The sequence below is a fragment of the Pongo pygmaeus genome, chromosome 2 (assembly GCF_028885625.2).
Source record: "Pongo pygmaeus isolate AG05252 chromosome 2, NHGRI_mPonPyg2-v2.0_pri, whole genome shotgun sequence".
Lineage (NCBI taxonomy): Eukaryota > Metazoa > Chordata > Mammalia > Primates > Hominidae > Pongo > Pongo pygmaeus.
Window position 1 is genome coordinate 88183367 of NC_085930.1, and position 12146 is coordinate 88195512.

The window sequence follows — 12146 nt, forward strand, 5'->3', positions numbered from 1 at the left end:
GGGCAGATCACAAGAAACATCAAGGCAGGATTAGAAGGCTGGGACTTTCAGCCCCACCCCAACCTTCAGGGAGGGGAGAGGGGCTGAAGGGTAAGTTGATTACCAATGGCCGTTGGTTTAATTAATCATGCATATGTAATGAAGCCTCCATAAAAACCCAAAAGGACAGGGTTTGGAGAGCTTCCAGATAGCTGGACATCATGGAGGTTCCTGGAGGATGGCTCACCAAGGGAGGGCGTGGAAGGTCCATACCCCTTCCCATACCTCACCTTATGCATCTCTTCATCTGTATCCTTTGTAATATCCTTTATAAGAAACCAATAAACTAAGTGTTTCCCTGCATTCTGTGAATCACTCTAGCAAATTAATCAAACCCAAAGAGGGAAGCATGGGAACCCCAACTTGGAGCAGTTGATGAAAAGTTCCAGAAGCCTGGACTTGCCACTGGGGTCTGGGGGAGGAGGGAGGCAGTCTTGGGGGACAGCCCTCAACCTGTGGGATCTTACTTTATCTCCAGGTAGAGGGTATCAGAATTAAATTAGGGGACACTCAGCTGGTGCCTGCTGCTTGGTGAGCGAGGAAAAACTCCCACTCATTTGGTCACAGAGGTATTCTGTTGTTGGTGGTGTGAGAGAAGAGGATAAGACAGTTTGAGTTTTTCCACGCCTTGATCTTATTTGGAAATATAGTCTTTCCAAATAAGTAGCAGATGTAATCAGTGAAGCTAAAATGAGGTCACACTGGATTGGCGTGGGGCCCATATCCAGTGACTGGTGTCCTTATAAGAAGGCCATACAGAGAAATAGAGGAGACACACAGGGAAGAAGTCCTCATACAAATAGAAACTGGAGTGATAATGCTACTTTAAGCCAAGGAATGGCAAGCATGCTAGCAACAATCAACCCTTGGAGAGAGGCATGGAACAGATACTCCCTCAGAGCCTCCAGAAGGAGCCAGGCCTGTTGACATCTTGATTTTGGACATCCACCTTCCAGAACTTTAATAGAATACATTTCTGTTGCTTTAAGCCACTCAGGTGGTGGTTCTTCGTAACAGCAGCCCTAGGAAATGAATATAAGCACCCAGTGCGATGGATGAGATCAGACCTGCATGAAAGCACATCATCATGAGGTTTCAGAACCCCAAAATTGAAGAGCCAGTTCTGCAAGCTTTAAGAGAAGAAAATAAGTCATGTACAGGATATTGGGAGTCACGTATGGGGTATCAGGAGTCATTCCTCATCAGCAGCAATCCAGAAAACTGGAAGAAATAGAGCGACACAATTTTGAGCGAAAAGAATCTTCAAGCTAAAATTCTACTCAGCCTATCAACTTAGAATAGACAAATGGTGTTGTCATACTTGTGAGGATTCAAAATATTTGCTTTTAGGGCAGCCTTCCTTAGGAAGATTCTGGAGGATGTGGTTTAATAATTGGGTCAACAAAGACAACAAAAGCAAACATGGAATTCAGAAACAGACACTTCAAGACAGGAGAACTGCAGAGGACAGGACCCAGAATGTGACCTGGACAGCAGGCATGGAAAGACAGGTCAAGAGCAGAGCAAATGGATGTGAAGTTCTGGGAGGGAGGTCTTTGGGAAAGAAAATAATGGAACTGATGTGTCTAAGTAAATGGAAAACATTATTCATAGGTGTGAAGGCAGAGTTGTTGGGGCATTTGGAAAATATTAGCAATTTGGGCTTAGAAAATTAGACAAATTAAAAAAAAAGACAACTCTGAGACAATGATTGCCTCCAGGAAAAATGAACGATTGCCCAAAGAAGAAGTTATGGTGACAGTATACAGATTGACTCAAAAGTAATATAAAATGTATAGATAATGTGTGAAATTGCTAAGTTAAGAAACAATAGTATACGGATTTGTTAATGGGTACAAAAGTACAGGTAGACAGGAGAGATAAGTTCTAGTGTTCTATAGCCCTGGAGGGTGACTATGATAAACAATAACTTACTGCATATTTTCAAATAGCTAGAAGAATGGACTTTCAGTGTTCTCAACACAAAGAAATTATAAATGTTTGATGTTTTGGATATGCTGATTACTCTGATTTGATCATTGTACATTGCATACATGTATTGAAATATCATACTGTACTCCACAGAAAAAAGGAGTTGGCTGGTCATGGTGGCTCACACCTGTAATCCCAGCACTTTAGGATGCCGAGGTGGGCAGATTGCTTGAGCTCAGGAATTCCAGACCAACCTGGGCAACATAGTAAAACCCATCTCTACCAAAAATACAAAAATTAGGTGGGTGTAGTGGTGCATGCCTGAAGTCCCAGCTACTCAGGAGGCTGAGGTGGGAGGATCACTTGAACCCAGAAGGTTGAGGCTGTAGTGGGTCATGATAGCACTCAAGCCTGGGCAACACCGTGAGACTGTGAGACCATCCAAAAAAAAAATTGATGTAAGTGTAATTTAACTTCATAGAGCAATTGAAAATTTCCCATTTAGTGTTAGGAAAATGTTGCAGTGTTTCATTTAATCAGTTATCCAAATAGAAACAATAAAATTTTCATTATACCAGAAAAAAAGCAAAAAGGCATAGTTATTTTTAATAAATATGAAAGTAAATATTAAGGGAAAAAGCTAGAAGGATTGAGGGCTTGTTGCCTATGAAGAATTGGACTGAAGTATCCAGAGAGGTTGGGTAGAGGAATGCTATTTTTTATTGTAAGTCATTAAGTATACTATTTAGTGTTTGAAACAAAGCACTACATTAGTTTGATAAACATTAATTAATCTAAGAAACAGACAATGTATTTTGTTTGTTTTTTGAGATGGAGTCTCACTCTGTCACCCAGGCTGGAGTGCAATGGCACCATCTCAGCTCACTGCAAACTCTGCCTCCCAGGTTCAAGCAATTCTCCTGCCTCAGCCTCCTGAGTAGTTGAGTTTACAGGCGCCCTCCACCACACCTGGCTAATTTTGTATTTTTAGTAGAGATGGGGTTTCACCATGTCGGCCAGGCTGGTCACTTGTCCAGGCTGGTCTCAGACTCCTGACCTTGTGATCCGCCCATCTTGGCCTCCCAAATTGTTGGGATTACAGGCTTGAGCCACTAAGCCTGGCCAATGTAAGTTTTTAATACAGCATCTTATACAGCATATTTTAATATACAACTTAAAAACTTTATCTGGTGTTCAGCTGAGAAGTTTTTCAACACTCAAGTAAGATAATTTGTTTTGGAATCACTGAGAGATGTAATAGCACAATGATATAAAATCGAGTAGACTTGATTTTGAGTGATTTAAAAGATTTCACATGATAATTTTTTAAGATAGGCAATTTTTGCCTTACTTACCAATTAAGAAACTAACCCCATGTGGGATAGGATTTTATACCAGCAGAGACTGGAGTTGCAAGATTTAGCAAAAACAAACAAGCAAGCAAGCAAGCAAGCAGACAAGCAAGCCAGTTACCAGTTAGATTCCAGTTTCAGACAAACAATACCTTTCTTTAGTATAAGTATGCCCCATATACTCACTAGGACCTTTTTATACTAAGACCTTATTACATTGGGATCTTATTTTACTAAATATTACCAATTGTTTACCTGAAACTCAAATTTAATAGGATGTCTTGTTTCTTATGTGACAACCCTAATAGAGGTTCAATAGGCAATCGCTGAACTTTTTTTTTTTCTTGATAACCCATTAAGATCTGTTATCCAAGAATTGTCAAAATCTGCTTGCAATCTACCTCTATTTTCAGGCTGTATCCAATTCTGGTGTTAATGAGTTCCATAAGGTAACCAACCACCCACAACTTCAGAAGAGTGGTTCCATCGATGCTGCTCCATCATAAATTTATCTGACACTAGACAATGGCCAAAATAATGACTTGAATGCAAAACTTAAGAACACAGCCAGGTAAATGTCAGGGTAAACAAATATGGTAGCATTTTTTTTTCTTTGGTGGGTAAGGAAAGGACAGGGTATATGAAATGGAATGCCGTACCTGAATAAGTTGGCATATACTTGGTAGAGGGTTGTAACCTTGTCTAAATGTGGCGAAACATAAAGTTGCTCTTATACTCTCTTTGAACTCAGGCTCAATATTGTAATAGTCTGGGCTGTCACCAGTCAAGCTTTTATCCCAAGTCAATACAATTTTTGTTAGAATTGTTCCCTGGGACCTCTTTCACCTTTAATAGAATTGCAGAGTAATTCATTCTTCTTCATTGGCAATTAGATGGTTAGGGTTGGTATGCCCAGTTTTCAAATCCTTTCCAGAATTCAACTCTTCAAACAGCCTGGAGAAATCAAAGAAGCCAGAAAGTGGTCAATTGTATGCTTCTGTTTTTCAACTATTTCCAGCATTGGTAAAGATTCTATCTATAATGGCCTTATGAGTATTAAATCTCTAACTTTATAATGTGTTGTTTTCTGGTTATCAAAGAACTGTCTGAGACTAAATGTGTCCTGCTGTAATTACTCCCCCAGCTTGTGCTGTTCTTCCCTCCTCCTGCCCCTCATTTCTAAAAGGCACATTTTCTCCTCCTAATTCCCATGTCTTTGATTTTCCATATCTATCCAAAAATGTCAATATGCTTCTCTGTCTGAAGACTGTTGGCTTCTGAAAGTCTTGTAACTTCAATTGTGTAATCCTTTTATTTTTTTTCAACTTATGTCTGTTTCAGTTACTTTATTCCCTTCCTAAAACTTCACCCCAAACTATGAAACCCCAAATGGCTTGTGTTAGTAAGACTTTTTTGTTTTTGTTTTTTCTTACAGACAGAGTCTTACTCTGTTGCCCAGACTGGAGTGTAATGGTGTGATCAAAGCTCAATACAGCCTCTACCTCCAGGGCTCAAGCGATCTTCCTGCCTCATTCTCCCAAGTAGCTGGGATTACAGGCATGTGCCACTCTGCCTGTTGAGATTCTGAATTGAAAATAATAAGCCACTAGTGGAAAGAGCCATACAAATCCAAATTGGAATCCTAGCTCCATAATTTTCTGTGTATTTATTCTGATTACCCCATTTTCCCCAGCCATAAAATAGTGACAACAGTACCTGCCACAGAGTTTGGGCTTAAACAAGGTGAGAGTAAAGGGTGCATTGTAGCATCTCTCACATACAGGTCACACAATAAAATGTAGCTATTTAGAAAGCACTTCCACACAAAATACCATGTTTTTTGGTCAATCCCTGCCCACCACCCAAACCCATAGTGTTGGCAGGAAATATCTCAACCCCCCACATAGATGAATTGCTTCATGCCTAAAAGCTTATGCCTGGAAACATGGGGCTTAGGATTCGAGGATTCAGATGCTCTCTGCTTTTCTAAAACACCATACCACCTCATGGCTTCATTGGTAAGAAGGTTTCTTAAGAAGCATCTACTTTTCCTGAATTAAGTTAAAAAACTCTCTTTCACTTTTCTTAGATTTTAAAATGTTTTTCATTGTAGAATGTATCTCTAGAGTCTCTCTGGCCCAATAAGGAATGAGAAATAGTAACCCAAAAAATCAAATTTGAAAAATAATGAAAAAAGGGATTCATTCTATGCTAAATGCTAAGGTGCATGATATCTGTGGTTTTGAAATGTGAGAACATTTTGTGCTACCTCCCCAGACTAAGAAGTGGTCTCCTGAATTATGATGGTGAGTGAAGCAAGATCAGAAGTATGTAGGGGCAGTGACAGTGTGCTTTGGTTGAATTGTCAAGTGGTTTTATTGGTTGATGTCCTTGAAGAGCCTTCAGCAAGAAGAAGCCAGATTTCACTTATCTATCTGCCTCCGAGAAATGATGTAAACAAGGTTAGATTCTTCCGATGGGTGAATGGGCATTTGCCCTACAGCTCACCTGCAAGTTTTGTCTCTCTGACATAGAAGCTTGTCAATTATGGCAACTCTTTTCAGTTATCATGAAAGTATTTCACTTTAGATGAGTTTGGCCTGGCAGGGGTGGAATAAACCATCATAATTTATGGGTGTTTTCTGGAAAAATGTTTTTTTCAGAAGAAACCATTGGGGCAGCAATGTGCTGAAGCCTGGGGAGTGAATCGTGATTGACTTAAACAATACCCTTGCCACTTACCCTTGTGCTAGGATAACCATTGACAAAGCTCTAGCTTATCAAGTAAAGGAAAGCGTGGTAAAGCATCTTGGAAAAAAGCAGGGCTTGTTGGTATCACCCTCATCCCTTCCTTTACTGTGGATGTGTCACCTTTTCTGGGAGCCTTTCTCTGCTCTACTTAAAACAGACTCTCCTCCCCTGCTATCACAAAACTACTTACAACATTTTCTTCTCCTTAGCCCTTAGCACCAACTAAGGCCCCTGAGAACAGTGTTGTTTTACTCTGTTTTATTTAATGCCATAGCCTCAATACCCAGAGCAGTTCATGCTAGAGGCAATATTTGGGGAATGAATGAATGGGCGTTTTCTTCCGTAACCTGCACTCAACAGCCTGGCTCCATCTCCCACCTGTCTCACATGCAAAATAATACATAAAAATATCTACTGGCGTGTCAGGCTTTTGTTTTTGAATCTGAATAACCCTTTTGCAATAGGAGAATACTAATTTTAATCTACATGGCTGTCAGTACTTACTCCTCCTCTTATATCTTCTTAGTCTAGACACCAATAAAATGGAAAGAATTTTAGGTGAGATGTCTATCAAAACAAGCAGATCTGAATTCTAACTCCAGCTGTACCTCTAGTTCATTGTGTAAAGAACACAATCTCTTTCATCTAATTTTTGTCATCTCTTAAATTTGCATTTTCTCAAACATGTTGTCTCACTCAGTCTTGAGTTATGTAAGAGTAAAAACAAACTCTTTTCCTAGTTTTCTAAAAATGGTGCCTATTTCATCAGCATTTATACTGTAAAATTTGCTTAATAAATTCCTGATGATGATCTTAGGGAAAAATAAAGTCCAGAAGGGTTGTAATTGCTTGGTCTTGTCCTCAGGGCTAAGAGTTGAAGGAGCCTTAGACTAAATACTTGGAAGATTACAAAACTAGTTTTCAACGCCTCACATTGGCCACCACAATATAATTTGTCAAAGAATCAAGGCCAGGGGCATCTACCCAAGGCTTTGATATAGAATAATTGTTAATCTAATGAGGCTTTTATATTAAGGGTATTATTTCACCCAACAAACTCTTCTCTATGGAAGGAAGTAGAGAAGAGGGTGATGTGATAATAGAGTTCAATTCATATTAGCAGCTTTGGAAATAATTATTTAAAACATTATGCTTTTTGGCTGCTCAATACCGGCTATTCTTTATCATCTATTCTCTGTTCTAAGGAGTTTTGCTAATATTTGGATCATGTGTTTTTGTTAATGTTTAGCTCATCTGTTGTAAGTAGTTTACACCCTTCCTGTGTCTGGAAGTGGCTTTTGTTAAAATTTTGGGTTAGTGGTCATCTGGTATCTTCCTTTATTTCTCTTGCAGTCTCTCTCCCCACCTCTTTCTCTGTCCCTTTTCCTCTATATATCTTAGGATATCTCAACTGAAAGTAAGAAAATCCTGGTTCAAGCTGCTTTTGAAAATAAGGAGAATTTACTGGCTGGCATACGTGAAAAGTCTAGTGATAGAGCTTCAGATGTAGTTTGGTCTAGAAGTTTATAATATCACCTGATAACCAGATCCTTTTCTCTAAGATTCACTTGCTTCTACTCTCTTCTTCATCCTAAGATTATTTTCCTTATGATTGCAAAAATGGCCAAGTTCCCACTTCAGTAAACCATACATCCTGGGGAGAATATGCACCTGTTTTTCTGGATACCAAACCAAAAGATGAGGACCTAAAATAGTCTAGGCCACAAGCCTGGAAGAGACTACTGGGTTGACCTCTCATATCTTCTATCCCCTTCTTTTCTAGTAATAGAATTTTTTCCAGGCACATAAATGTATGAAAAAAAGACTATATTTTCCATCTTCCCTTGCTGCTAGCATGGCCATGTGACTAAGTTTTAGCCAATAAAATATAAATGAAAGGTATTGTGTGGAATTTGGTGTTTTGCCCCTAAACTAAAGAAGAGGAAACATGGGAGCTTTCCTAGTTGTAAGCAATCCTGAGACCACACAGACAAGAGCAGCACTCTAAGAATGGAACAGCAACAAGATAGAAGGTGCTTGTGGCCCCCTGATGACTCCACAGAGCATAGCCATTGTACTAACTTGAGTTTTGTGTGACAGAGAAATAAGCTTTGATCTTGTTTAAGCCATTGGTAAGTTTGGCTCTCTGTCCCATTCATAGCCAAACCAACATTCTTTCTTAAGTACCTACCTACTCCTGAATTGTGACCAAGTGGATGGAATGTGTGGCTTGGGGTGGGTACACTCAGCTTCCCAGAGCCATGTGAGTCTCTAAATGAAAATGGAAGCCTATTGAGAAAGAAGTGGGAGGAAGCATGGGAGATGACCATCAACTGTCTACTCATTTCTTTTCCTTTCTCTATCTCTGTTATTCTGGTTTTAATACCCATGACCATCTTTGCCTGCAACCCACAGATTGTTGTTGGCTTAAGTAGCTCAGACAGACAAGCAAACAACACAAAAACCAGGAGGTTGTCCCAATATCTTGGAAAATGGCAATACTCAAATGATTATTTGAAGACCACTGCTTCTTTGGCAGAACTAAGGAAGACTGAGATGCATGCTTTACCTTGATTTTAGGTTTTTATGAGTCGGAGCCATGTGTTCTTCACAAAGGATATGCTCAGTACATGTTTGTCACTCGAATGTGCTTAAAATAGAGACAAGGAATAGATTGTAAAAATATGGAAATAACTCTTACTAAAAGAGAATAAATTTCCCCAATGGCACAAAAGTGTAAGTTTAGGACACATAGTTATATTTAGCACATTTATGTAGAGAAAACAGAAATAGGGATAGAAAAATCTTATAGTAGCTATCCCCTAAGTTTGCCTGCTTATATTTACTTTCATGGTTTTTGCTTGTTCATCTGAAATTCAGGGATGGGGTATTTAACATGCTGGCGGCTTGTTTTAAATACATATTCCAGGCAAGAATGGAGGGAATAGAGCTAAAAGGCAGTTTGCTGTCCTGCCTGTTCACATCCTGAAGAGCTCCATCTCACAGATTGAAGTAAATTGCCACCAAATAGCATTGCTTACCCTCAAACCTTCCCTTGTGCAGAAAATAAGGCATTTGAGCCTTCAAAGGGCATTGCCCCTATGCTTCTTGAACAGAGTTAAATATCTGTATGAAAAATCCATGAATGTCAGTGGAGGAAGTCTCAAAATGTACTCTATCAAGAAGGATGAAGCAAAAGTAATAGTATAGAAAAACCACCAGCCGATAACAAAGAAATTGCCACGAAGGTGCTAGTGTTTATATTTGCACAAGGGCTCCAGCTATATGCATTGTTTCAACTAAATATTTTATACTATGTCACCTTGGGCTGTTTCACACATCAGTCAAAGCTGGGAACTTTTTCTCAGTGTCTCTCTTTCTATTGTCATGTGAACAATGTGCTTCAAACACTTGTCTAAACAAGGTTTATTGCTGTGCAGGCAGCAGCAATGACTGCTGGGAAGTTATACTAGAAAAGGGGGAAAGAATTTAGCAGCTGAGTGGTGTCACTGCATAGACAGTCCAGGCTTGGATTAACCTGGGGCCCATTGACTTTGGATGCTGTTGGATGCATTTTCCTGAGTTATTAATCTATGAGTATAGGTGCCACACACCTTTAATGACTTGCTGGGATCATATGGTGAAAATGGTAGCTTTGTTTGGACTGAGCTGACAGCCACATGTACACAGTCCTCAGCTCTGTTGGTTTTACAGATTATAGAGAACAACTTCTAGTCTTGGTTAGCTACCTGCTGAGGCAAAGTTCATTTTAAGTGTTTCCAGAAAATCAATAGAGCTTTTACTTGTTGCAGTGAGTTTGTGCCAACCATACAACAAGACCACTTACACCATTAACTCCTCTGCTCTGAGCCTGCATGGAGAATCACAATGGGACCTTTTGGCCTTGAGTCACACAGAGAAGATTGGTTATCTCCTTGGCCCGACCATGATCTGGGGGACCAGGGATGGTTTTTAATAGATAGCCTAACATTGTATGAGGGAGTGGGATGAAAGGAGGAAGAGCTAGGTCACAGACTTCATCTGTCTGTGAAGCTCAAGATATTTTAAAGGACTATGGTCACAAGCTACAACTCATGATTTATAATGGGACTGAAATTAATATTTAAGTGGCCCTTATGCCTGGGCAGAGAAAACTCTTGCCTTTGATGTAGAGAATTGGCACCTGGAGTGAGTCCCTGCCTGCTGAGTTATACCTGGTCCCAAGTGAGTTTGTACTGCAGGAAAACAATTCTTGGATATTGGTGGGAGACGTGGCTCTGTCCACTCTGAAGGCCATGGTGAAGGAGGGGGGCTACAGTTAACTCTCTTCCAGGGCCTTGGTTTTCTACAGCTGGGGTTTCTGGATTCTTTTTATCTCTAGGATCACCTGGAGAGCTTTAAACATACTGATTCTTGGGTTTCCCAGCAGACTTACTGAATGGGAGGCTCTGGATCTAGGCCTTGAGATAAAGTCTTTGAAAAAGTCTCCAGGGGGATTCCTAGGTTTGGACAGACCTGAGGAAGTGTGGGGAGTTTGAGTTAGATGTACAGGGTCAATCCCTGCTTTGCTACTTCTCAGCTGCATGAGCCTAAACTAGTAACCTAACTTCTTTATACTTCAGTGATGGCATCTGTACATGGGGGTTATAATAGAACATCCTCACTGTACAGGGACTGAGGATGAATGTTGAAAAGAGCTCAGCATAATATCTGGCACTCAATCAATTCTCTGTAGAAGATAACTATTATTTGGCTACTAAGGTGATATTAGTCCTTAAGAGCCCAATCTATCCAGACCTTCCCTACCCATCAAAGTCCAGAACAATGATAGCAATGGCAATAGCTAAGAGTCCTTGTTTACTGTGTACCAGTAAAGACAAAGTTCTTTCCAATTATTTTCTCTTCATCAGAACTAGTCACTGAAGTAGGCAGTATTAATATTGCTGTTATTTAAAAGTGGTGTCTGATGCTCAGAAAAGTGAAGTAATATGTCCAGAGCCCTTGAAGCTCGTCAGTGGCAGTGTTGGCATTCAGACACTGGTCTATTGGACTGACCCCAAAGACCTTGTCCCCAACAACGTTACTTTCCATCACTACTCTGGGCCTCTCCTCTAGATGAAGCATTTCTAGGCCTTTTTAAAACCCAAGTTTCCTCTATATTTTTCACTTTCTTCTGTGTTTCTGCACCAGCCAAATAGTTGTCATTTTTTTTGGTTTATGATATGGAATACTTTTTCAAATCTCACGTGTCTCCTTTCTCTCTGCTGAGAGTCACTGTCCTTGAACATGATTTGGCTATTTCACAACTGTGCTCTTGGATAAATGCATTAATCCTATTCATGCTGTGAGCCTGTTAAGGACAATGATAGTGCTCTATGGTTCTTCAGCCTCCCGCAGCAGGCACTGGGGCCCTGCCCCATGCTGGGGACACAAGAGAAAATGGGCAGATGCTCATGGAGTTCTTCCTTGAGAGCAAACTTACTATGTTTGGGGTCACTAAGGATTTTCTGTCTGATAAGTCTTTATTTAGAGTGTAGACGGTGTTCCTTGCTCCAGAAGACTTAAATTTTCTTATTCTCAGCTACATCAAGGTCTATGTTGGGAGTCTTAAAAAGGAGGATTCTCAAATGAAACTCACCTAGCTGGTTTGGCTTGCCTCTCACTGCCCTTGGTTTGTCCTAGAGCTGACTCTCTGTTGCTCTCTAACATCAACATTCTCTTTTTAACCTCAGACATTTCATAATTTTCTTTTGTGTCTGGGGATGGTCAGAGGGGCCTTCTCTACAGTCTCATAGCACTCTATTTCTTCTTCCCATTCATCATAATCATTTCAAGCATATTATCTGTATGTTTACCTAACTAATGTCTCCCTCCAGCCCCAGTCTCCACATCTGTTTTGCACATCACAGCATCCCGGTACCTACCAGAGGGCCTGGTGTGTGACAGGTGCTCAGTGAATATTTGCTGAATGAGTGAATGAATTTGTCATTCTTCTATTTGTGGAGAAAAAGCATGGTCAGAAATACAACTCGAATTGGCTCAATTATGAAAAAGGAATTATTGACTCACACT